The following is a 26,514-nucleotide window of genomic DNA, read 5'->3' as shown; positions in this document are numbered from 1 at the left end:
GGGAGGGGGCAGGGGCCTATTCAGTGGTTCATCCAAAGACATACGGTTAGTAGGTGCTGTTCAGGGTGTCAAGGGGGATAGACTATCGTTTTGTGGAGTAACTGGATCCAGGTATACCCCTATTGCCTCATCTCCTTTTACCAAGCATTCTAGGGTTGATCCAATAACATAATCACGACAATAACCCGGGGATCCCTGTTCCCCAGGGCCATTAGGGGGTACAATTAGGGCCTGGTTATAGTATGAACAATCTTCCCCATGGAAACTGGTGGGGCCCAGGGGGTCATTATACCCCATGGGCCTCTGGATATTGTCGATCAATCTCGGATATTCCACAACAATTCTACCTGTCGGGCTACTTATGCATGTTGCAATGGTTTAGAGGTTGGCCCCAGGAGTCTCTATCACATCTACTCCATTGTCAATGCTCTCCATGCTAAAGGTATGTATTCCACTTCCCTCATCCCCTGGACTCACAAAACATTAATCGCAATCATCTAACCCATGAAATATATCGAACCTATTTGTGGTCTCCAGAGGCGTAAATGGTTTTAAATGGTCCATTCTCCTACTGGTGGTTGTATTGAACCTGGGGGGTACAAAATTCCACCCGTAGGGGTCAGGAATCGGTACGGAATAAGGCACATATGGAGGGTTCCTGACATTCTGTGAGATCGGAGGGTAGGTATTTGGGTATGCTTGATTTTTTTTGGGTATTGAGGGAATTGGTGCTGGAGTGGGAACACCACTGATCTTGGGTAGAAATACGTCAGTGGTCGAGGGATGATGCGGTTGTTGGAATTTCCTGGGGGCCAATTTAATATAAAATGGACAGCATTTTGGTCTCTAAAATTCACTACCACCACATCACCCTCTATATCCTTGGGTCTGCCCCCCAACCACTGAAAACGGCGGACATGTACAATGTCACCACTGATGTTACTAGCAATTGGCCTGTATAAACTCAGCCAATGCATAATTTTGTTCTTCATTTGAGCGAATCCCTCATGCTTATTCTCTTCCAGCTCGGGCACCCCTGTAAGAACTACCACGAAGGGCACTGCTTCCGGTGGAAGTTCTGGAAGGGGGGCCCTGTTCGATCTCCCCCGGCTATGCCTAGTACTTTCCCCCTCCCTTGTTGGTATCCCAAGCGATGCATTACCCAGACCCTTAGATGGTCTACTAGCTAAAGTAGCTGGAATCGGGTGGGGTTTGTTTATCGGTAATTGAAGAGGTGGATTATGTTGCTTGTTGTTTTTATTAAGAGGGGGTTTCGGGGTAGCTGGAGTCATATTTAATACAGGGATCGGGACAGATGTCGGGACAGATGTAGTAGGTTGGGTAGGCAGTGTAATAATTTGTGCAGCATTATTAACTGTGGTCTTTGTGGGGGCTTCCTTTCTTCCCAGTTCCCGCTCTAGTTTCCCAAGTCTTTCTTCCACCTTATTCAATCTCTCTATAATTGTTAGGGAATAGCTCCTGATTAGGCCTTCAATGCTATCCAATGTAACATGATTAGGAACTATTTGCGGCCCGGTATCAACTATGGGGATATCGGTACTAACCTCCCTAACGATAGGTATAGGGGGTGAGGATGATGGCATAGAGTTTGTTACTACGGGGGCAGCTATTAGGGCTTTATCGCTCCCAGCGATAGACTTAGCCTTTATGCCAAAGTCAAAGTGGCTCAGCTTTTGTTGATGAGGTTCCCCCCTTTTCCGGCTTTTTTTATTAGGAGGTGGACCGTAGTTTCTAGGCGGCATAGTGTCTTTTGCCCTGATACGTGTAATTTTGCATGGCATAGGTGTAGAGGTATTCGGGCCTCGGTTACAGTATGGGTGCTGGTGCAATTAGTAGGCGAGGGACCATTCACAGTAGTCTTAGGACAGATAGTGGGGGTGGGCATGTTATCTCTAAATACTAAAGGCAAGCTATCCGATAAAGCCAAGCTATCATTGCCGTTTTGACTCCCTTCTGCAGTGGTGGCAACTGGTAAAGGTGACACAATCAAAGACCTATTCTTCATACTTTCTACTGATCGGCGGCGTTCCGCTCGCCGCTCTGCTAGAATGACTTCCTTGGGGACATCAGGGGCAGTCTTTGTAAAATAATTGTCCAAAGTTCCGTTGAGCGTACCCCCAGTCCTGTCCGGCATGACCGGGTCTGTACTTGGCACTAGCACAGACATTTGTGAGAGACGAACACCAGTAGAAGATGGGACAGAATAAACTTACACGGAATATGCTCAGCGGGGTAAGAAACGGCCAGGGGTTTGGGTCCAGTCCAGGCTCCTCGGGCCTCTGAGGGCCACAGAGGGCCCGCCCTTTGCCCGGGCTACGTCCCGCGCGCGTCCCGCGAAGCGTGTTAAAAGTCAAACCTATACGTAATAGGGGGCGTGGCACTGAGAGGGGGCTGGGAAGAGGAACCAGCTGTAGGTCTTCAACGGAATGCTGGTCCTCGCAGTCCCGGTCTCCGCTCCTCTCTCCTCTCCAGCCACGCAGGTCAGCCTTACACAGCAGCAACTGGGTCCCAAAGGAGCAGGGACCACCAAGCACTCCACAGGCTCTGTAGAACAACTCCAATGTCCCAAATCAATCACGAGCGGCACCCGCCAAGCGGGGGCAGAGAGAGGTTTTATGGCAGTAATAGGGGGCGCGGCACTGAGAGGGGGCGCGGCACGGCCGGGAGGAGGAACCAGCTGTAGGTCTTCAACAGAATGCTGGTCCTCGCAGTCCCGGTCTCCGCTCCTCTCTCCTCTCCAGCCACGCAGGTCAGCCTTACACAGCAGCAACTGGGTCCCAGAGGAGCAGGGACCACCAAGCACTCCGCAGGCTCTGTAGAACAACTCCAATGTCCCAATTCAATCACGAGCGGCACAATACATAAATGACTATAACCCAGTCATTTTGTCCATGTGGAATGCTAACATGGATATTTAATGTGTTGCAGACAACTCAATTGCTGTGGCTCGATATGTAACGTCTTACATTACTAAATCCTAAAAGACGGAACTAAAGGAAATGTGGGAAGAAATTTCTCATGAAAAGAGCCTAAGTAAGAAATTGTACAGCTACAGTTTGAAGATGTTGTCTCCTCGAGAAATCGGAGCATATGAATGTTTGGATCGTTTATCATTTGCAAGTCTATACTCCAAATCTAGAATAATCATTTGGGTGAGTTTAGGTCTTGCAAGAACACGAAACCGAGTTTTGAAATCTGTACAGGAAATTGAGTATTTAGCAGAGAGAGAACCATACAGTACAGATAATTTGAAGACAAATATGTTGGATACATACTATCCAAATAGAAGTAATCATCTTGAGAACGTTTGTCTCTATGAAGAACTGCAAAGCTATACTTTTAAAAAGAATATTACAGAAGATATCAATAAAGGAGTATATGCTGTGATTGGATCTGAAGGATGTTTAGTGAAACAAAGAAAAGGACATTTGATTAATCACCGAAAACTGAGTTGCGAAACTGCTGACAAAAGGGAATTTTACTATTTAGCTCTTTTGCAACTCTTTAAGCCTTGGCGAACAGAACTGGAACTACTTGGAGATTTTGACAGTTATGAAAATTCATTCAATGCAACTAAAAATACTAGAGAATGTCCTGCTTTTACTAATTATCTGAAAATGTTGAACGACGAAATACAGCAAGAAGCTACAATTGCAGCAGAGATTGCTAGAGACAGTTCTCAAGACAGTCAAAGTTCTCCTTCGTTGAGTCAGGATCCACTAGGAGAACCAATTATTCAAAATGAAGCAGCAACTGCCATGTATGAGGTGGAAACAGCAATGCAACAAGCTCAAGAGGATATAATAAACTTAGAAGAATTGAAAAAACAACTAAATGTTGAGCAAAAACAAATATACGATCAAGTGACAGAACAGATTGAGCATGGTTTATATCACGAGAAAAAAGAATGCTCATGTACGTCATTTAAACCTGTCCGACTGTACGTGAGTGGAGAAGCAGGAACAGGAAAAAGTTTTCTAATTACAGCAATTGCAAATTATCTACAGAAGAAAACTGAGTCGTCACTCTCTTGTGTTGTTACTGCTCCAACTGGGTTGGCAGCACATAACATTAAAGGGATTACTTTACATCGTTTATTGATGCTGCCAGTAGAGCATGAAAATAATTAGAATACCACAAGCTATCTGGAGAAGCTTGTTGTGAAGTTTCTAGAGTTTTGCAAAAAATGAAACTTCTCATTATTGATGAGGTAAGCATGGTATCAAATTTAATGCTTGCCTTTCTGCATTTAAGAATGCAACAAATCCTTAAAACAGAGTATGATGTGTTATTTGGAGGCAAACACGTCATAGTTTTTGGAGATATACTACAACTAACTCCTGTGAAAGGACAGCCAGTATTTAAAACAGTTACACATGAAGACACCAGAAAGTGCCTGGGAATCATTGGAAATGTTAATATTTGGTCATATTTCGAATATTCAGTACTCATTACAAATATGCGACAGGCAAAGGACGCTGATTATAAAAGTATTCTTGAAGATGTAAGAATTGGAAAAGTGAGTGAACACGGCAAAGAAGCTTTACAGGCATGATTACTTACAAAATTTGTTTCCATATGAAACTATTCTCCCAGAGAATATATATGGAAAAATTGCAGAAAAGAAATCAGTGATATGCTTGATGCCAACTCTGCAAGAATGTTCAATATTCAATGAAAAAATGCTAAAATTAGAAAATCAAGAATTTATTAAACTGGAAGCTAATGATAGAATAGATCATGAAGGAGCTACAATTATTTTGTCAGAAAAGTTGAAGTCAAAATTGGATTCTTTAGAAAAATCAATATCTAAAACTGCTGGTTTAGAAAAGAATCTATATTTATGTATAAATTGTCGGATAATTTTACGACGTAATTTACATGTGGAAAGAGGTTTAGTAAATGGAGCAATGAGTAATGTTGTTGATTTTGTGAATTACCCAAATAGAGATGACATGACATTGAATTTTTGAAAATCAAATTTGATGAAATTGAAGAAGCACAACAATTGAGTCGTGGTTCAGCTTGATTTTTGCTTGTAAAAGATTTATATGTCAGCCGAAAACAGTTTCCTGTTTGTTTGGCATATGCGGCAACTATTCATAAATCTCAAGGTTTAAGTGTAGATAGTGCTTTGGTGAATATTGGAAGTACTGTGTTTAAAGAGGGTATGGCATATGTTGCTTTATATTGAGTCAGAACTTTATCTGGAATATACCTGATTGATTTTGATGACACAAATATTAGTGCTGATGTAAATTGTGTAAGAGAGTTTAATAGGTTAAGAAGAGAACATGCTCCCAATTTACCTCAATATCCAGTATTTGAAAAGCGTGTGGTAAGTCGAAAAAGAACATATGAGAAAAATTGAAGCGAGGTTGCAGAGAAAAGAAAAAGCTAGATGAACCAGTAATAGTAGGCAAAAAGAAAAAAGATTCTATTGAAGAGGTTGTTGGTGTTCAGTTTGAAAACAGTTCTGGTGTCAACTGCTATGCTAATGTAGTGGTTAATGTTGTTCTTTTTCTTTAAACTTTACTACAACAAATTATTGAAAATCGGGACAAAAGATGTTGTTGTTTGTTGAATTCTGTGTTTGAGAAATGTAGTAGTGCTAAAAATAAAATAGAAAGTGTTTCTGATATTCAAAATGTTTTAGACATATGTTCTGGTTTAAATCAATTTTCATAGAATATTCAGCAAGATTGTCAGGAATTTCTAATGTATATGCTTGTTGTATTGCAAGATGAAGGTAAAGAAATTAAAAATCTTTTTGGCCTTTTTTATAAATGGCATCATGACTGTGACAATTGTTCATTTTCAAGTAGTACTGAAATAGACACTGAAAGATTTATATATTTGACTTTACCATACTGCAAACAGTGTCTTTTAATAATCTAGTTAGAGAAGCAAATCAAAACATGGTCTGGACCCAATGTAACTCTCAAATGTTAATTTTTTATACAAAGATATGGACAGTATGTAGTTTTAATGCTGAAACGATGCAGACCTGATGGAAGAAAACTGACAAATTTAATAAAAAATGTTGTGGCTATCAATATCAGGAAAAACTTTTGTAACTGTAGCAATTATTTTCCATGATGGTCCTTCTACAACATCAGGACATTACACAGCTTATTTAAAATGTATGAAAGGCTCGACTCATTGTATTGATTTTTAAACAACATTTGCCTTACGACTTACCAAATTCTTACTTAGTGTTTTTACAACGCACATTTTAGGGAAAATAGTTGGCCTTGGAAAATTACTGCTGTTAAGAAAGGGTGGTCTGGTGTTGAAAGTACTTTAAGAGTGAGGGTGATGAGGTTAAAAAAATTGTTGTAGTTGACGTAGAGGTAGTGTAAGTGTATCAGATAGTGGGTGATGTGGCTATCACAGGAGATGTTGATCATCAGTGAGGCAGAGGTGTTTTAGATTTGTTGTAGTTGTTCGAGATGTTGCTGACATTTTTAATTCCCTTGTAGAGGTTTCATTTAATGGTATACAGCTCCTTGGTAAGATAAAGGATGAGCAGAGTGTGATGGCATACCAGATGATGTTGAGGTTCTGATAGCATTCTAGTTGTTTAAAGTTCTATGTACATGATGAATAGCATCGGGTGGAGGTCTAACCATTGTTAGATGGTCCAAAAGATGTTGGTACTTTTGATTCAGAAGGTTGGGAAACGGACGCTTAAGAGTACTATTAAGTAACTTCCAAACTAAGGATTTCACACATACTATTTGGCCATGAGGAATGATATGTGAAACAAAAAATTACTATTTCGGTGAAATTTTGTTAGCATATGTTTGTACATTACTTTATTTAGAGTGTATAAGAAAGAAGTAATAATGTTTTGTTACTTTGTGATTGTTGGTAATATTCCTTACTTAGGTAAAAATTTGTTGTTCGAAAAAGACATTTAAGATGTTTTTTTCTAATTGTTACATTCTTAATAAAAATGTTGAATGGGTTTTTTAAAGACAATCTTATTGATTGTCTTTTTTTTTGCCCGCTGTTATACGATGAGTACTATTGAACTCACTGTTTTCAGTGAAATTCAATTTATTCTGAGAACAGCAAAATAAAATGCAAAACATATTGTACATATTATTTTGTATTGTGAAATATATATTACAACTCAATTTTTTCTTCGCTTCCACAGATACTATATTTATCAAAAATAGATTATTAACTTGTCATTACTTATAAGGTGGGTATGAGAAACAAAACATACTTTCTCATCACTCTCTTACATCTCTTAACCTTTTTCACTTTCTTCACTTTGTCTCTTACTCCACTTCCTTTGCTCATGTTACTCTCCTTCCCTCACTCTCTTTACTCCCCTTAATTTACCTTTACACTCCTTCTCTCAACATCAGTACCCTTTCCCTTACCCTCACTTACCTTCTCCTGCTCCCTCCTACCTCTCCGTGACCCTCATTTCTCTTTTCTTTCTTCCTCCATCACTACCCTTCTTTTGCTTTATCCCTCACTCTTTTCTCTCACCCCCTCACTCTTTCCTTCACACCATCCCTCACTCACTTTCAGTCACTCCACTTCTCTGACTCCTTACTCCTTTTCGCTCACTCCCCTTTCTTTGTTCCCTCCCTCACTCTCCTTTCCTCCATCCGTCTCTAAGTCTCTTCCTCTGTCTCAGTCACTATAACTGACTTACTCCCTCACAGTCCCTCACTCTCCCCCTGTTTGTCTCTCTCACTGTCTCCCTCTCTCTCCACCAGGCTTCCTTCTGTTTCCTCTCTCTTTCTATAAATCATTCTCTCTCACTTAATCCTTTTTCCTTTCTATTAATATGCTTCTTTTTCCAACACTCCCCTTCCCTCATCCTTATATCCATTCCCTCACTGTCACTGCCCTTCACTCAATCTCAGTCCTCTTCCCCCACTTCATGTTCTCCTCTCTCTGCATCACTCCCATTCCCTTTCTCCTGCTCCCATTCCCTCACTCCCCCTCACTCTCTTTCGCTCACTCCATCCGTCAATACCTTTCCCTTATTCCCCTTTCCTCATTCCCTTTTGCTAACTCCCATTCCTTTAGTCACTCACTCGCCTTCACTCCATTTCTCTCTCCCTCTCTCCCTCTGTCTCACTCAGTCTAACCGCTTCACTCCCTGTCAGTCACTCGTTCTCCCTCTCTTTCTCTCTGACTCTCTCCCCCTCTCTCTCTCAATCACCCTTCCTCTCTTTCCCTTTCTGTTTCCTTCACTCCTACTTTATCGCTCAGTCCATTTTCCACTCTTTAAATCTCCTTCTTTTTCTGACATTTCCCTTTCATCACCCTCACATCCTCTCTCTCACTGTTACTGCCTTTCACCGTTCCTCAGTATTTTTCCATCACTCCCCTTCCCTCACTCCCTTTCCTTCACTCCTCTTTCGTCACTCCCTCACTCTATCTCAGTTACTCCTCTTCATTCACTTCCTCCCTCTCTTTTTTCCCCTCTATGTTTGTCTCCCATTCTCCCTCTGTCTCATTCACTCTAACTGCCTCACTCCCTCTCAGTCCCTTGCTCCCCTTCTCTGTCACTCTTTCCCACTCTCTCCCTTACCCTTAATCTTCTTTCCTCTGTCTTTCTACCATTCATCCACTCTCCCTCACTCACTTTCCTTATCTCTTAATTTTATTTCTTTTCTCTCTTTCTCCTTCACTCACCCTCATACCCAATCCCTAGCTGTCACTGCCCTTCATGCACCGTCACTCCCCTTCCCCCACTACACTTCCTCCTGTCTGTATCTCACACCCCTTCTCTTTTCCGGTCTCTTTCCCTCACTCTCCTTCCCTGATTGAAATGCTAACTCCCCTTCTCACTCCGCTTTCCTAACTCCCTCCATCCCCTCACTCCATTTCTTTCTCCCTCACTCCCCATTTCTCACTTTCCCTTACCGCCCTTTTCTCATCCTTATACCCCTTCTCTCACCATCACTCCAGTTCTGTTACTTTCACTCCCTTTACCCTGCTCTACTTCTCCCTCTCCGTCTCTTACTTCCCTTCCCTGTCGCCGTGCCCTTCTCCCCTTTTCTCACTCCCCCTCCCTCACTCTCCTTTCCTTACTGCCATTCCCTTACTCTTTCACTCCCCTTACCTGTGTCCCCTACCCTTAGTCCTCTTGTTTCAGTCACTCTTTGACTCCCCTTTCCTCATTCATCATACTCCCCTGTCCTCAATCATTCTCTCAGTCCCTTCCTCCCCTTCACTCAGTCATTTCAGTCATTCATTTATACACTACAAATTCATTCAAAAAAAGTACGACACAGTATATAAGAAATACAGCTCTTCTTGGAGAAGTGAAGTTAGTTCTGAAAATAACTGTTTTTTTGTCTTTTTGTTTTAATTTCTTTTTTTTCTTTTTTTAACAGTTTTATATTTTTTTTTGTATTTTTTGTAAGAAAAAAATAAACAGGAAACGAAAAACTGCTCGACAGGAACAAATAAAATAAAAAAATTAAAATTATCTGCGGGAGCATTGGTGCTGCCTAATCTTCATTTCGATTAAGTTCACACTCTGCTCTCCATAGCAGAGGATCTCGTAGCAGAAGTTGCATCTCATATGTACATTAGCCAAAAGTGGCCGGACATCTAAACTTGATGTCGATGGAGATGCTGCTGATGATGAGGTGCTGGGGACAGCAGCTGGAAGTTCGGCAGCAAGGCCTCTTGTAGAAGCACGTGCAAAGTTGTGAGGATGCACATTCTTCACATGCCGCATCATGGTGTGGCTGCTGAAGGAATATATTTTTTTTGAGTCTCCCCTCAAAAGCACAAATCCACAGATAGTGCAGGTTACCATTGGTGCATTCACTTTCTTCTGCCCCTCTGGATAGGAGAAGAATTTCCAGATGAAGGACTCCTTCATCTTCTTAGTACGTGGCTGTTCTTCCACCAAGTCCACATCTGAGTTAGAAGAATCATGTGGCTGCTGTTCTGCCCTTTTTCAAGGTGAAAACCAGGAACAAAACTTCAAAGATCCTTCTCTCAGGAAAGTCAAAGAGATAGTGAGGGAAATGGGTGGGGTTTTTCAAGATTCTGGAAAAGAAACTACTATAAACCAATCAAAAGTGTTGCTTTCAAGTCACATGACTTTACGTGCGCGCACGTTGCGCGACCGTTGCATATGAATGACGTTTTACCCGATTTTTGTAAATACCTTTAAAAACATGAAAAGGAGGCAGGGAAGAGACTCCTGGGACCCCCTAGGCTTTCTCATGGGGTCACTGAAGGACCCCGAAAGGCAAAAATTTTTTTTTTTTTTTTAAAGTGCGAGGTGCGCGAACGTTCCACGCACCCTCGAGGCTGAAGTGAGTCAAAAATTAAAAGTGGGGAATGTGAAAAGGGGGCAGGGTAGAGACTCCCTGACCCTCTAGGCCTTCTCAGGGGGTCCCTAAAGGACCCCGTAGGGCAAAAAAAAACATTTAAAAAAAAAAACCTGCGAGGTGCGCGTACATTGCACGCACACTCGAGGCAGTAGTGACTTAAAAACAAAAGTGGAGAATGTGAAAAGGGGGTTTGGTAGAGACTCTCTGACCCCCTAGGCCTTCTCAGGGGGTCCCTGAAGGACCCCGAAGGGCAAAAAACCCATTTTTAAAACAAGAAAAACCGCGAGGTGCGCGCACGTTGCACGCACCCTCGAGGCAGAAGTGAGTCAAAAACAATAGTGGAGAACATGAGAAGGGGGCAGGGTAGAGACTCCCTGACCCCTCAGGCCTTCTCAGGGGGTCTCTGTAGGACCCAGAAGGTCAAAGAAAACATTAAAAAAAATATTAAAATAAATTGCGAGGTGCGCGCACGTTGCGCGCAAGTTGGGAAAAAAATAAAATAAAAAAATAATTGACAAATTTGACTGTTTATATTTTGATTGAAGATGTAGACTATACTGTTCAACTTTATCCAAATCATAAAAACCAGCTGTGCTGTTGCATATTACAGGATACAGTCAATGTATTACAATATACAAAGGCCGTTTTTGGAAAAATAAATATATAAAAAATATAAAAATTGATACAGAATTTAGCATTTTAAAAACCTTGGAAATTCACTAAAAAAACATAGGTTTCGCACACGTCATAGTTAACAATTAACACTTAAAAAACCATGGAAATTCACTGAAAAAAACATAGGTTTCACACACATCATAGTTAGAAATTAGCATTTAAAAAACCTTTGAAATTCACTGAAAAAAACATAGGTTTAACACACGTTATAGTTAGGAATTAGCTTTGAAAAAACCTTTGAAATTCACTGAAAATACCATAGGTTTGACACACGTTATAGTTAGGAATTAGCTTTGAAAAAACCTTTGAAATTCACTGAAAAAACCATAGGTTTCAGCCACGTTATAGTTAAAAATTAGCATTTAAAAAACCTTAGAAATTCATTGAAAAAACCATAGGTTTCACACATGTTATAGTTAGCTGGACATTTCACTCATACAAAACCATTGAAATTCCCCCGTTATAGTTAATTCAGCTAACTATAACTCGCGCGCCCGCAATGCACTGCTGATGACGTCACATATTACATCACTCATGACATGGTCAGTGACATCACTCATGACATCACTGATGACATCTCAAATGACATCACTCCAGGAAGGAAATGGTAGGGGAATCCTAAGTAATTCGAAAACAGTTATTGTTGTTGAGTTGTGTACCTACTCTCTTTCCCTTGACATTATTGTGTCATATTTTGGAGTAGACTGGCCGTCCATCACATCATATAAAATTGTTTGCTTTTTTGCTCACTTAGGTTGAGGTGTTGTATAATGACCATGTATTTAACAATGTGTTAGACCTGGCCCTCATTGCAGGTTTATCCCAAAACATTTTGCCTTTTGCCTCCTGTTTTTCTGACGTTTTTGTTGGCTATAGGACTCTGGGTTCACTGACAATATAATTGACTAACAAAATATCTACATACAAAATTATTAAGTCAAAAATATCGATTTCCAAAATATTGACTCACTATGCTTATAATTAAAATTACAAAAATATCTAAAAACATGTTAATTTCACTAACATAGCTGACTAAAATATCGATTTTGTCTAAAATATGATTTTAAAATATATCAATGTAAATAATAAACATTATTTAAATTGAATAATAATACTAATATAATCAAAATATTATTTTGTTTGAAAAATATAACAATTAGGGGCTCATTATAATGTCGGAAGCTTCTTGACTGCTTCAGAGTCCTTCAGACTGACTCGGTTGAGTTGCGGTCCGACCGCCCGATTGCGATGTTCGCAGTCTGGTCTTTCAGACTTGGTTCTAACCGGCTCACGGATTATTCCAGTCAGTCGGAACTGCACCGTAAGCCTATATGGTGGCGTTTTCCCCATCGGGATTATTATGTCGGATACCCACAGCCTTTTCATGCCAGTGTTTCCAAAACAGAAAGGCTGTCAGATAGTGACTTTGGGGGCCCCTGGCATGGCCCCCTTGCCTCTGCAGCCTACGGTTGGTGGCCGAGGGGGTACCTGCAACAGGGTGCAGGATTTCACACACACTCCCATTTCCCCATAGGAGCTTCTGTTACGGAGGATTTACAGCTATAACACAAGCTCCCAAAGAGAACAATAGGATTCCGACCAAACGGTGTTTGGTCACACCAAAAACCGGCAGTCGGAGCCGCTGACCGCTTGTCGTTCGGTCATGAGCCCGAGACATCGTAACGGGCCCCTTATTATTATTTAGGAAATTGAAACCAAACATATATATATATAGATATTTGTATTTACATACATCAAATTTAAAAATATTACTAAATTAATGTTATTCATTTATATATTTGTAAAAAGAATTAATGTAATGATATAAAATATATATATATATACACATATATACAATAACATGAAATATTTAAAAAAAATCCTTGTAATTACAAATAATTAACTCAAACAATAAAAAGTAGAATATACTAAAAATAAATAAAATATGAAAAACATGAATAATTATAAATATTGTAATGATAAATACCAAACACTTCATTAATATAAATGTAAACAAAGTAAACTAAACAAAAAAAATTCAAATGCATTCATATACTATTCCCACTGCAACTTATAAATAGTACACAAAGGGGCTGATTACAATCTTGGTTGTAAAGCCTCTGACCTTCTGTCAGAGGCTTTATGACGGAGATCGTCGTTTTCAATTCCGACCGGCTGATTATAATACAGCTGGTCATAATTGGAACCAGCCAGTCATTCTGGCTGGATTCTGATGGGCTCAAGGAGCCTGTCAGCCAGTCGGAACCGGCCAGTAATCCATATGGACGGCGTTTTACGTCATCTGGATTATCATGCACGGTTTCCAGAAGGTTTTCCTGCCAGGCTTTCTGATATGGAAAGCCTGTCGTAAAGCATGTTTGGGGGCTCTAGCAAGGCCCCTTCTGTTTTCGGCCATCGGTTGAGGGCAGAGGGGTACCTATGGTGCCCCTTTGTTGATCCCTGCACCTGGTGGCAGGCACATTAAGGTGCCTGCGACAGGGTGCAGGGATTATCACAACTTCCCATTTCCCTATGAGTGTTTGTGCTACAGCCGGTTTCCGGCCATAACACATGCTCCAATAGAGAAATGTGGCAATGTGACAGCACCATGTCTGGTCGCATATTAATTTGGTGGATCGGGACCATCGACCAGAGACTGGTCTGTCCCATTTCCGCCATGATGCTGGTCGGAGGAAATTCTGACCTACATTGTAATAAGCCCCAAAGTGTCAAACTCATGAGGTGTAAAATGTGCATGTTCTACTACAGTAAATGCAACAGTAGGGAAAGTGTTGGATGTTGGAGGGGTAAAATGTACTATTCCCACTCCACTCAGTAGTACAGTAGGGAAAGTGGTGGATTGTGGAGGGGTCGCATTCACTACTGCCACTGCACTCTATGTGGCATTAGATACAGACTTTTTCACTTCAAGTAGAAGAGATCACTTGAAAACTATAGTAAATAACAATAATGAAAAATATTTAAATGTAAAACAATCTATCTATTTTTAATTAACACATACATATCTATTACAATGTTTAATACGTATTATAAATTAATACAAATATTATTTTTATCAAAATACCAAAAGCCGTTGTCAAAATAACAACAACCAATAAATTCAATATTATTTACAATTAAAAAGCATAACACAATGAACACATACAATAATAAATGATAATTTAAATTGTTTTATTACTCTTTTTAATTTTGTTATTACTTACCTAACATTCTAACGTCCACCTCTACAAGCTACACACCACACATCTAAAATGTATATTTAAATTTATAATATTTACATATGTTACATAATTAAATATCCACTAAAAATTATGCACATCAGCTACTGAATGTTTTTTTGCATTTATTTACCTTTCCGCCCTTTATCCATACAAAACAAACAACTCTCACCTAATATATACATTGTAAAAAATGTTAATTAAATAATGTATATAATTGATAATGAATTATGCAATTAATATTACTAATTAACTAAAATAAATCAATTATATTGAATTAACTTACAACCCTTTATACCTACAAATATAATTCAAAGATATAATCTAAACATATTTACAAAATCAATTATCAGTTAAAGGGTTATTCAAAATTAACAATGTTTATTAATTATTGTAATTCCTACACATAACCATTCTAAAAACACAAACCACCCCCCAAAAAGTGTATGGTACTTAATTTACAGAATTGATGATCAATTAAATAATTAGTTATATTAATAAATAATTTTTAAATAAATATAATTAATTTACTTCCCATCCTATACTCATGCAAAACCCACAATGTGCACATTAAATGTAACATAAAAAACTGTTTATACAAATAACATAAATAATTATCAATTAAATAATTATAATTAAAACTTAATTACTAATATATTAGAATTAATTAGCTTCCCTCCCTATACCACTACAAAACACAGAACCCACAACTAAAACTTAAAAGTATTAATTATACAATTAACACCAATAATTTTTTATTAAATAATGGATATTAAATAACAAATATTTATTAATTTATTATAACTCATTTTCTACCCACTCTATACACCTACAAAATCCACAAACCACACGTAAAACTGAAATTAAACAAATAATAATTATACAATTAACATAAATATGTTTCAATTACATAATTAATATTAATTATAAAATGTTATTAATTATTTTTAATTAATTTACTACCTATCCTATTACCTTGTAAACCCCACAACCCACTATGTCACTAAAAATAACAGAACACTATTAGATTACATTTAAAAACTACTATTAATTTTCAAACCATATTCGAAAACGAGCAATATTTGTACAAAAATAGTTAAAAATCAATGTTATTAACAACAATATTAGGTTTTCAATCATCTTTGATGCAGGAAACATATTGGAATCTGGTATTGTTGGCAAGAAGTCTTGTATATAATAAATGACTATCTGGGGCAGACCTTCTAGTGCAAAGTAATGCAAAAAGTGAGGTATCATTTATCCATGAAATGAAGGAGAACACTGTAAGGAAGGACATTTGGTGCCGCCACGGTGATTCCACACAAAAATATGTGGAAAATGTGTTTTTTTCAGCTAAATTTGAGATTTGCAGGAGATTCTGGGTAGGGAAACATTGGGGGGTCCATGCAAGCCATACTTCATTGGACTCCCCAGGGTGTCTAGTTTTCAGAAATGTGTGGGTTTGGTAGGTTTCTCTAGATGGCAGCAAGCCGGGGGCCTAACCCCCAGGTGCCACCCCCAGGTACTTTTGTTATAGGTATCTCCACAGTACGATTTGGGCCACTTCCTTTGGCAGCCACTATGCCTACCCACACAAGTGAGGTACCATTTTTATCGTGAGACCTCTGGGAATGCTGGGCGGTAGGAACTTTGTGTCAGCCTGGTGAGCCTACAACTTTCCCACATAGAAATGTGAGAAAGCATAGATTTTTCAACTAAATTAGAGGTTTGCAGGGGATTCTGGGTAGGGAAATGTTGGGGGACCCATGCAAGCCATACCTTGCTTAACTCCCCCAAGTTTCCAGAACTGTGTAGGTTTGGTAAGTTTCCTTAGGTGGCCACTGAGCCCAGGGACAAAACCTCATGGGAAGCCTCCTTGCAAAACCAGGTTGTTTTGTGATAGGCTATTTTGATGTCGCGTCAATAGGTTTTGGGTCCTTGCCAGTCGAGGGTACTTGACCCACCCATTCAAGTAAGGTACCATTTTTATCGGAAGACCTGGGGAATGCTGTGTAGAAGGAAATTTGTGGATCCACTCAGATTGCAGAACTTTCCAACACAGAAATTTGGGAAAAAGTGATATTTTCAGCTAAATTTGAGGTTTGCAGGGGATTCTCGGTATGGAAATGTTGGGGGACCCACACAAGCTATACCTTGCTGGACTCCCAAGGGTATCTAGTTTTCAGAAATGTGTGGGTTTTTTAGGTTTCCCTAGATGGCCACCGAGGCAGGTGCCAAAAACCCATGGGACCCCCTGGCAAAACCAGGTTGTTTGTGACAGGTAATTTTTAAGTTGCCTCAAAAGATTTTGGCCCTTGTCTGTCGCAGGTACTTGACCCACCCAAACAAGTGAGGTATTATTTTTCTCTGAAGACTTTGGGAAATGCGGGCTTGATGGAACTTTGTGGATCCATGCAGATTCCAGAACGTTATACCTCAGAAAATTTAGAAACATTTAGTTTTTTTTACAAAGTTTGAGGTTTGCAAGGGATTCTGGGTAACAGAAACTGGTGAGAGCCAGACAAGTCACCCCATCCTGAATTACACCGGGTGTCTAGTTTTCAAAAATGTATAGGTTTGCTAGTTTTCCCTAGGTGCCCGTGTTGCTAGGGTTCAAAATCTACAGCCAGGCACTTTGCAAAATAGTGTCCGTTTTCACTTTAAAATGTGGTCTGTCCACGCTTTGTTTTGGGCCATTTCCTGTCAAGGGCACAAGGCCTACCCAAACAAGTACCATTTGTCTTTGAAGACTTTGGGAAATGCGGGGTGGGTGGAATTTTGTGGATCTAAGCAGATCCCAGAACTTTCCATCACAGAAATGTGAGGAAAATTTGTTTTCTTAACAAAGTTTGAGGTTTGCAAGGGATTCTGGGTAACAGAACCTGATAAGAGGCACGCAAGTCTCCCCATCCTGGATTTCCCTTGGTGTCTAGTTTTAAAAAATGTACAGGTTTCCTAGGTTTCCCTATATGCCGGCTGCGCTAAGCCCCAGAATCCACAGGTAGGCACATTGCTAAAAACAAGTCTGTGCCTAGTGGGCTTTCTGCCGCCCGTGGGTATTCTGGGGGAATTGCCCTGATATGCCCCCAAGGGGGCAGAATGACTGTGACTATGTTTTTTGGGGGTGTGGGGGCATTGGTATGCCCATTCTGGGCAGCCCCAACCCCATGCATAAATAAAAGTGAGTGTAATCGCTGGTGCCTAGTGGGCTTTCTGCCACCCGGGGGAGATCAGGGGCCACTGCCCCCATCTGCCCCTCGGGGGGACAGAAATACTGTGGCATATTTTTGGGGAGGTGTGGGCATTGGCATGCCCATTCTGGGCTGATCGCAACCCTGAATAAAAATAAAAAAATCCTGAGGCCTAGAGGGCTTTCTGTCCACACCGGGGGGGGGGGGGGGGGCAGATAAGGGGCTATTGCCCCAATATTCCTCTGGGGAGGGCAGCAAGTCTGTGGTAATTCTTTTTTGGGCTGCCCAGAAGGGGCATGTTAATGCCCCTTCTGGGCAGCCCCCACCCCTACATAATAATAAAAAAATCCCTGGTGCCTAGGGGGCTTTCTGCCCCCCAGGGGCAGATCAGGGGCTATTTCCCCCATATGCCCCTGAGGTGAGCAGAAATACTTTTTTGGAGGGGTGGGGGCATTTTCCTGCCCATCTTGGGCAGCCACAACCCCTACATCAATAAAAAAAAATGATTTCTAATGGGCTTTCTGCCTCCCCAGGAGGCAGATTGGGGCTACTGCCCCCATATGCCCCAGGGAGGCATAAAGACTGGACTTTCACTGGAAGTGGGGACATTGTTTTGCCTATTTTGGGAAGCCCCCACCCCATCATCAATAAAAAAAATCTGTGGTTTCTAGTGGGCTCTCTGCCCCCTGGGGGGCAGATTGGGGGCTACTGCAGACCGGAAAAGGAATCCCTGCTTTCTAGTGGGCTTTCTGCCTCCCGGGGGGGGGGGGCAGATGAGGTCCACTGCCCCCTGGGAGAAGAAAGACTGATATTTCTCTAGGGGGTGGGGGCATTGCCATGCCCTTTCAGGGCAGCCCCCACCCCAACATCAATAAAAACAATCCCTGGTTTCTAGTGGGCTTTCTGCCCCCTACGGGTGCAGATTGGGGGCTTCTGCCCCTGTCTGCCCCCTGGGGAGCAGCAAAACTGATATTTCTCTGGGGGGGTGTGGTGGAGGCATTGCCTTGACCTTTTTGTGCAGCGCCCACCCCATCTTCAATAAAAAACAAAAAATCCCTGGTTTCTAGTGGGCTTTCTGTCCCCCAGGGGCAGATTGGGGGCGACAGCCCCATCTGCCCCCCATGAGGGGTAGAAAGACTGACATTTCTCTGGGGTGTGGGGGCATTGCCATGCCCTTTTTGGGCAGCCCCCACCCCAACGTCACAAAAAAAACCATAATCCCTGGTTTCTAGTGGGCTTTTTGCCACCCCGGGGGGCAGATTGGGAGCTACTGCACCCATCTGCTCCCCATGGGGGGCAGAAAAACTGTTGCTACCAAACAAATATGGGGGAGCAAAGAACCTTGCCCAAGGGGCCGCTCCCCCCTCCCTGGTGCTAGTGGGTCGATCCCTGCTTTGAGAATCACCCTCCTGTGTGATCCCTAAGCAGAGATCCACTAGGGAAGGGTACCATTGGAAAGGGGAGATTCTCCCCTTTCCAACAATACCTCTCTCATCTTTTTCGGTGCTCAGGGCACTAAGATAGTCCCACAGCACTGAAATTGAGAATCAGTTTCGATTTCATTGCAATGACGATAGCGCTCCATGCATGCAATCGTCATTGCAATGAAATTCAAAAATAGGCCTGGGGATGTTGGGGAAGCTCTTCCCCACCTCCCTAGGCAAAGAAATAAGGGACATCCCTCTGCTGTCTGCAGCAGAGGGATTTCCTGAGCATGTGCTCATGATGGAATGGTTCCGTCATGAACACACTTGAACTTGTGCTCATGACGGAAGCATTCCTTCATGAGCATGGAAGGGGTTAACTGGTGCTGCATTATTATGCAGAATATTTCACGACTATTTATGGGCTTTAAAGTTATGGCTGAAATAAGTGCAGATTCTTCTGCAGGTGATCAGTATGTTTGCTGACTATGTCTTCTTTTTTGAGAAAGTCTTGCACCACCACGTTAATTCAATGGGCCAAACATAGTACCCTGGAATAGTCTCCAACTGCCATGGCATTAACTATGTTACTGCCATTGCCTATGGCAACAAATCCAATTCTGAGACTGCTGGGTCGCAGGTATTCATAGACCTTGCTGTTAAATTCTTCCAAGATACTTACAGCAGCATGTGATTTCTCCATAGCAAATATGGCCACTGTTGCATGCCTCCGAACCCTCGTAAAACTTTCATTAGATCCAGGACCTGCAGATATCTTTTGCTTTACCTCCACAAAAGAGTTTCATTGTGCAGTTATGCACATATAATCAGTCGCCTGACAACTGATCCACATTAAAGGAAGTCAGTGAACTCCACTCCGCCGGTGAAGCTTGGAAAGTTTTGCCCACTCTGCACTCCGCTTGGAGCACGGATTTCACCAGAAACTCTGCCTACCACACCGTAGTGGAGTTTACTGACATCAGCCTTCCCTCTTGGTTTGCGCTTTATATCTAAAGCTGCCAAACACCAGCAGCCGGATCAGAAATGGGCGGGAGCAGTCCCTGGCCTCTGATGGAGTCTCACACCAGTCTCTCTTAGACATCCGATGTCAGCACCCACGCCTCAAGTCACAGTTCCTCCGAACCCTCTCAGCTCACCAAGATCTGGCATCTCCTTCTCCGCTCTCTAGCACCATGATGGCATGCGGGCATGGGGAGAAGAGGCCTACTAAGGAGAATGGGGTACGGGCAACTTTGCCATAGTTGGAGGGAAAGATGACTGAAAGGTACAGTGTTCTATGTGTTTTTTTTACAAAGGTTTTACTGAACTCACCCACAGTTATACAATGGGTCTGTTCATTGTTTCCATTGTTTAATGATTCTTGCATGAAAATCATGGTAAAATGAAATGTGCTTTTATGGTACCACATGAGTGCATGGATGCCATCTTATGCCAGAATGATCCATTGTGCTGTGCAAGGATAGACTATCTAGCATGCACAGAGCATTCAGCGAACAAGGCTTCCTCAAGAAGGTACTGTTAGTGGTTACACATGCTGCTGCTCATTCATCATGCACGTCCCCTCCTCGGATGGTGTCAGCAGACTGATACCATATCTGTTTTTCCTGGAGTTCAGTATGTGTTCTGCAGATATCAGTAACCGATGCTGGCGTAATCTGCTTTCACAGTTCAGTCCTTCATGTCAGGCAGCCATGATGGAGCCTCTCCCAGCACATCTAAATGCACAGGAGCCTTAACAATCACTTACACATCAGCAGTGCAGATGTATATGATGGATACCAAGGCCCAATGTAAGCTGGTTTATTAGCTATATCTAATAATGCAGCGAAAATGGTCTGCATAAAACACACAATGCCAGGGAATGAAGGCAAGAGCAGTGCTGTGAAACAAGTGAATGGAGAGATGCATAGGGAAGCATCTCTCAGTCTCTGGTAGTGGGGCGGAGCGGAGCTCCACGGAATTCCACTGAGTTTTTTTGCAACTCCCCAGAATTCCGAGTTGTGCAACTCTGCCCACCCTTAGTCGACATATTTGTTGTCAGGTGGTTAGTGTTAACAACACTTTGCTTCAAAGCTTGTCCAACCAACTGCAGCACATCGCATGCAGCACTGAAGCAACAACTCTCGCTAAATAGGTCTGACTTGGTACCTTCCATTTTGGGCAGATGGCTGCCACAAATTCTGAGAATCTCACTCCTTCGACTAAAGAAAAAGGAAGGAGGTCCAGCACTACCATTTTCGCCAGCTTCAAACAAACATACAGTTGGGTGGTTCCGCTCATAGTGCCCCTCCTGCCTAAATGTGCCTGAAAGTGTAGCTAGATTTTCTTCTTTCCTGGGGCCACTGAAACAGGATTCCTTCGAGAAGTAGATGGTGGAGTGTCCAGGAGGAAATGTTATTAATAAATACCTAAAGAAATAAATGATGTTGCACAGCTGTGAGTCTATGGTGAATGGATTGATGGATGACGGATTGTCTGAGGCAAAACAGGAACAAATAATTTACAAAAATTGAACAAAAATAATAAAATAAAAAATACAAATTAAAACAAATTACATTCAATAATTCAAAAGAAAAACATTACATTAAAAACAATAAAATATAAAATTTAAAATACAAATAAAAACATTAACAGCAAGAGAAATTATCCTTAAGCATTGTAATAAACTAATATCTAATTTTTCCATTCAAGACTATGGCAAGGGCTCACTGGCTGGACACACAAAATGAGTGCCAGCCAGTACCACATGGTCAACATCAACACTGTGCAGGAAGGCAAGCAGAACAAAAAATACATGATGTCTATGGCAAAAGTACACTTGCTGCTAACACAAAATGGCTGCAGGCCACATAGTCACAACAACAAGCAGGAGGCCTGGAAAACAAAGAACATATGCAGGCCTCTGACAAAAGCACAGAGGCTGCCTACACAAAATGTCTGCCAGCCATATTGTCACAACAACAAGCAGGGGTCCTAGAAAACAGAGAACACATACAGGCCAATGGCAAAGACATACTGGCTGGCTACATAAAACGGCCACCAGCCACATGCTCACAATAACAACAACCAGCAAAGAGGCTTGACCACAACAAAGAACACATGCAGGCCAATGGCAAAAGCACACTGGATGCCTCCACAAAATGAGGCGTGGAAAATAAAGAACACATACAGGGGTAAGGACACTAACTACACAAAAAGATGCCCCCTGTGCACATGGCATGGGATACAAAGACAAACGGTGGCCTATGGCAAAGGCTCTCACACACTGGGCAGACAAAGAACGGAGGCACAGTAAATAGGAACACAAGAGTTAACAGCATTAATTCCGCACATGCTCCAAAAGCATCAAACATATTATCTCATCTATACAGTAGTGGCAGAAAAGTGAAATACAGCAAAAAACACATTTTGTAATTTAATCTAATGGCATCCATGGCCTGAATAATGTTTAAATTCAACAGACACCAGCAAAACAGTTGTTTCATGCACCCATGCCTATTACTGTAGAAGACCCATTGGCCGACTAGGCCATATACTGAATTAAATGAATTTTGCAAATGTATTAAAGAACATGGAGAAAACATACTGAAATGTGACACATTTTTCCTTCACAAAAGAAGAAAAATGAAATGCATAAAAATAACTAGGCCCCTATTGAAAGTGTAGGTAACCTGCTACAGCAAATTTTAAAAATCTTCAAAAGTACAAATAAATACTGGTGCATGTCCCCAATCACAAAAACACCCTTATACAATAGTTTTTGAACTTACTTGTGAAATCTCAAATACAAAGTCCCTAAATCCAATGGTATATATGCAGCAGATAAGGAGATTGATCCTTCCAGCTCCAAATCTCAATGAAAAGTGACCAGGAGATTGACAGAGCACTGGGAGGAGCATGTTGGATAGGAACAGGAGGTTTGAGTCTCTGGGGCACTTCCTTCCTGTTGTAAAAAAAGTTTCAAAAAAAGGCTTCTTGCACAAAAAAACAACTTTAACGTCCCATTGGAGAAAATTCAACTTGAAAAGCCTCTCAGATTCTTCTCAAGCACAATAGCTGCTGTTGAGCGGTGCGATTGCGATCAGCACTACTTTGACACCATTGGTGGCTGGAAGCCCTGCAAGCAAGTGGAATCAAGCGAGCTTGCTAGCAGCCTAAGATTATTGTGGTGCTCACTGGCGAGCACCCAAAACATAGCTCGTTTTTAGCAGGAAAAGACTCTGCTTTGTGTCCCGGAAGGCGGAATTCAGGAAGCCCACACTCCTCTGGGGAGCTGGGAAGGCAGAGTGGACTAATTCCCCAAACTCCACAAGTTTTCCACCTGGGCCTAGACACTGATTCAACAATGTACCAGTAATAGCAGAACAAACAACTAGCACGCTAGTGCCTACCTATTTTCGGGTCGCCAAGTTACCTTTTTGCCCTCAAATACCAATGGTATTAATGGCCGTGAATGGTCTCAAAGACAAGACAGATATAGCTGAGGACACGTAATTGATGTCCATTTATATGTATATTCAAGGATCTCTTTAATACAGTGACCTCTGTCATGTATACATTTTCGAGGATTTCACAAATGCAATAGTGCTGAATCGGTAGGAGGAGTAAGGACTGTTTTCAAATGTCAATAACTTGCTTAGAGCACCGTCAACTTGTGTACAAACAACGTAACCATATTTTATACAGATAGCTGTGCCATGGGATGCAACGCACCTGTAATAAGGCCAGCCACCCGCGTAGCTAGGGGGGTGCGAGGGGGGCGGTCCGCCCCAGGCGGCACTATTTTCGGGGCGGCAGCGGTCACGCGGCACTGATGGCCCATGGTGGCGGCCTTTATAATATATTTGAGGACACTGACACAGTGTCCAAAAATGAATTATAAAGGCCGCCACCATGCGCCATCAGTGCCGAGCGGCCGCCACCCGCGTATGCAGGTCCTAGAGCAATCATTCAGGTAGCGCACGAAAGCGCTGGCTGGTCGGCCTGGTCCTGGAAATGACGTCCAACCGGATTCAGGAAGCGGGAAATGGGAATGCGTGGAGACGTGTATGCGTGGAGACGTGTTGCGCACGTGGAGAGTGCAGCCCAGCACCCCAGGCCACATGAACAGAGTCGGACCCGAGGAGAGGTCGAGTCACACGGCAGAGGATTGGAAGTGTAATTAAGGGAGGGGCTGCCGATTAAACCCCACTGCCTTTCCTAAACCATTCTGGCAGCTGTAGTGCTAGCACACGACTGCCAGCAGCCCCTCAAAATCAATCATGCCCGGCTGCAGGTAAAGTCCGACGGAACTTGCGGGAAGCAGCTACCACCTCATGTGATTGTAAAGGCTCGCTACAAAAAGTAAGTGCCTGCCTGGAGTGATGTATGTACTGACTCATGCTTAGCAGTAAAAAAAATGTTTAGTGCGTGATCACGCTCATTCATGCTCCCACCTTATATGTCTGCTCAACCATACCATTTTCAGCGCGCTCGTCACAGAGTCCAGAGTAATTTTATTCGAGTTGACAACTCGTTTTTTAAATAATTACACTATATCGCCCTGGCTGCCAGCTGTGACCTAGAGGTCACTGTGTGCCTCGGCCAGCCTGAGGCTTGCCCAATGCCCAGCTTGTCTGTGGAGCTCTAGTCCATGAGTCAGCTAACTGTTGACGCCTAATTTAGTTTAATTAGGGGCACCTGCTGAGATAAGATCTGTGTTGCTGTGGCCGCACATCATGCCGGGTCCCACGTGGGTCAGAGGGCCTGGAGTCCACACTGATGCTCTTCATCTGATTGACTGATTGGCGGCAGCAGGGTGGCCCAGGAGACAAACTCTGGGTTAAGGTAATCTTTGTTTAAATAGTTTTTCTGCCGGCCCGCCTGGCTTCACTTATTAGCTGAGAAAAGAAGATCTGTGTTGTTCGGGCCTACATTGCGAGTGGTGTGCACACTGTGCTAGGTCTCGGCATGTGATTTAATGTATAAGTTTGAAACTTGCTATATTTTAAGCAGCCTACATGCAGCTGTTATCAGAGTCACGTGCCGTGGACTGGACACAGCTGACCGCATTAATTATCTGAGACCACACCAGGGCTGCCAGTGACGCCGTACCTACTACCACAAAGGTTGTTTTAAATTGAGCAGTCTGTCTTTGGTTTCAGTAATGCTGAAGTGTGACATGGACTTAAGCAGACCCTAACGTAGTCAAACTGGTTAGGGATGACTTAAGTGGGAACTCATTAACAGACGTTTTGTTTTTCGTGCCTATAGTGCCACGTTTGCCCTTAACACCTACAAGGTCTTCCTCATATTTCTTGGCAGTGGTGCTGAAGCAGCCAGTACATTCGTAGTGTTCTCATACCATTTCACTGATTGGTCAACTTTCACACACATTAAAAAATACTGTGTTTAATTCTTTCATTTATTTTGTGCCTAAGCATTTGTGAAATACCAGGTCCGCCATGATTAGATCAATGCGAACATCTGAGCAGCGACAATGCTTGCCTTCAGTTACTGAGAACTGCATTAACGCAGTCTGTCTCCAGTTAGTGCCCTTCCATTTCTGGTGCTTTGCAGCAGTTTTAAGATCTTCTTCGTGTGTCACCTTGCTCAAACGGTTGTAATTTCTGATATTTATATGTTTTCCTTGTCTTCATTACTTGATTTTGTGCGCAAGAAAGTGTCACTCATAGTTGTTGAAATGTAATTCATAATTACACTGAAATTATGAAAATGTCACACATAGCAATCTGAAACCTTGGCAGCTATGTGATTCACCAGCATGACTAGTAGCACTGGTGTTAATTTTCCCCGTGTGTCCAGATGTTTTCAGGAGACAGTTAAAATGTCAAGATAACACAAGTAAATAATGTTCCTGCTGGAGGGAGATCACCATTTTGTCTAGTGGCAGATCTTACTGATTATGAAGTAACGCAGAGGGTTCATGTGCCTGCAACTGCATTTTTATGTGGCTATCTCAGTGAGTTGCTGCATTTTGTCACAGCGCTCCTTTGGTTACTTGTAGTTCATAAGTCAATTTCCTAATAGCACAATTACATACGAACTCCAATCAAGGAGCTGCATTCAAACTACACTTTATATGTTACATTATTTTTCCCTCCAGTCTTTAATTATACTAATGTTATTAAAGGGTTTTGTTTGGATAGAAATACATTCTTGGATGGGCACACACATAGCTAGGGGTCACAACCCAGGCTGGAAGGTACTGAATGTGGTGATGAGGAATAAGGGTAATATGGTTAAAAATACATGGTAACGGGATGGAATAATGGAGTATGTCTAACATTATGACGTAAAGCATGCTAAGAGTGTCTGAACACAAAAGCAGTGTGCGATTTCTGTAAGTCACTAGGCCTTGTGTGAAATGAACTTCTATATATCAATAACAAGCTGGAGGTTTTTGACGCGATAGAGCCAAGCTACACGGTTGACTTCATTGGGGGCTCTGGAGAAAATACATCCTTTTTCCGCAGCCCTCTCCCCTCCCCCTCCCGCTATTGGCCAGGGGCGGCAAGCTGAGGGATAGCCCCGGGCGCCAGGAGCTCTAGCTACGCCGGCATAACCATCACGAGTTTGACGGAGTAGCCCGTACGCCGAACTCTAAATCAGGAAC

This window comes from Lissotriton helveticus, chromosome 1_1, assembly GCF_964261635.1.
Source record: "Lissotriton helveticus chromosome 1_1, aLisHel1.1, whole genome shotgun sequence".
In the NCBI taxonomy this organism is placed as follows: Eukaryota; Metazoa; Chordata; class Amphibia; order Caudata; family Salamandridae; genus Lissotriton; species Lissotriton helveticus.
Note: the sequence above shows the minus strand (reverse complement) of the source record.